Raw genomic sequence first — 570 nt, forward strand, 5'->3', positions numbered from 1 at the left:
CAATATTATCGCAACAAAATTTTTCATCGAAATTTTTCAAATGCGCATAACTCGGTCAATTTTCATCCTATCAAGACGATTTTTTTTTCATTTTATAGGTAATTATCTGTACTTTAAGAAAAACTTTATGTGAAATTAGGTGCAAGTCGATGCCGCATCTTCATGTTTTGAAAAAGCCCAAACATTTTTTTTCTTAAAAAATTTGATTGTTTGACGCGCTACCTGGATCACCCCGATTTTTTTCCGAAAATACCACATAGAACATAGACCATTGTAAAGTGCACTTTTCAACAAACAATTTGAAAAAAACTCGAGTCTACGATTTTTTTTGACCGAGTAATGTCATTTTGAAGTTATTCGGGCGTTTTTAACGAATATCGCGATAGAGTCAAATGCCAAAACCTCATTATGGGGAAGGATTCGTATTGTAAACATTAATTTTATTATGCAGAGTGAATACTAATAAAAAATACAGAAAAGCACACACACAGGATATTTTATTTTCTTACTAAAAATGCCTCTGCTTACTGAAATTCAATCTGCTCAAATTGTGCCCTGCTAGAGGCGGGG

The sequence above is a fragment of the Trachymyrmex cornetzi genome, unplaced genomic scaffold (assembly GCF_001594075.2).
Source record: "Trachymyrmex cornetzi isolate Tcor2-1 unplaced genomic scaffold, Tcor1.1 scaffold461, whole genome shotgun sequence".
In the NCBI taxonomy this organism is placed as follows: Eukaryota; Metazoa; Arthropoda; class Insecta; order Hymenoptera; family Formicidae; genus Trachymyrmex; species Trachymyrmex cornetzi.